Source organism: Merops nubicus, unplaced genomic scaffold (assembly GCF_000691845.1).
Source record: "Merops nubicus isolate BGI_N331 unplaced genomic scaffold, ASM69184v1 scaffold50597, whole genome shotgun sequence".
Classification (NCBI taxonomy): Eukaryota; Metazoa; Chordata; class Aves; order Coraciiformes; family Meropidae; genus Merops; species Merops nubicus.
In genome coordinates, this window is record NW_008619299.1 from 32,097 (window position 1) to 33,448 (window position 1,352).

Genomic DNA, 1,352 nt, shown 5'->3' on the forward strand with positions numbered 1-1,352 from the left:
ACCTGTCTAGCAAAGCACTGGTGCATGGGCTGAACTTCAGATGTGAGTTTCTACACGTGCCACGGGCTGATGCACTTTGTTATGCACACACCAAAAGCCTCCTGGGTATGGAATCTCAGCTAACCTTCCCCAGAGCCTGAAATGTCAGTATGACTAAGCTGGAGAATGGGAGTCATGGGGAAAAAATGGGATATAGATAAAATTTTTGAAAACTGTATTGACGAGGGTAGGTGGAGGGTGGGAGATACACTTAGCTCTTCAAGTTTCTAAAATAATAACTCAATTCACACTTGACCCTGAGCCTACTCTGGAAACTCTGCTGCCTACAATGATATAATCCACATATATTTTCTCCTACACAAAACCAGTCCAACTTTTAGTTCTAGTTATAAAATGGCATTAAACAACTAACAAACTGCAGTGTTTGGGACATTTTTTCCTTGCATTCTGAAATGGTTCATTTACTTTTGACCTTATCTCCAGATGAACATTTTTTCCATACATATTCTGTTAGTGCCTGCACAAAATTGTAAATTATGGTGTACCATTGCCTTTCATAATAGCACTGATGGGAGCTGTGACTCACTGTTACATAGTGCTTGCACTATTCCATTACTTTTGGCCTTTTAAAGAAACAGTATGTTCTGCTGAAAGAATAAAATGCTGTACAATACCTTATGCAAATCATATCCCAAAAAACTTTTCAGCGCCATTACAGATTTAAATGATGAAGAGAAGCAGTATGAAAAAAAGGACAATAAACTAAAGAAAAAAAATGTTTTCAGGCAAGATTTAGAATGAAACTGAGAGTCACTGAGTCAAATGCAATAACAAAATGCAGATGATTTCTGTGAATGGATAGAGTCAATCACGAAACTTTCCTTTTCCTGTTCTGCATTCCTAAAACTTTCTCCTTTAAGATGATGGTTCATGTGAAGCCTAAAATCACTGTCACAGGGAGGCTATTTGTTACAGGTGCTTTAAATCTTTGTACAATATTGACATAATTAAAATGTAGAAAAATACAGAGTGGTGTGATATGACACATGGAGTAGTCCTAATAAATATTCCCAGGTCAGAGATTTTCAGTGAGCAATGACAAATAACCAGTTATCAGCCTTTAAAGTGTAACTAGATACACTTTATGTATGAGGCTACTGAACATTATGTGGTTCAAGATGTTCACTTACCCATCCATCTCCTTATACTCAACCATTCTAGCATTAATGTTCTTCACCCACATATTGAAATCCAATTCAGCATCAGTTCAGTTAAGATGTGCAAAGGATCTTGTGATAATGATCATTTGCACACCACTCAATGTGGTAAGTGCAGATCTAAATCACTTGTCT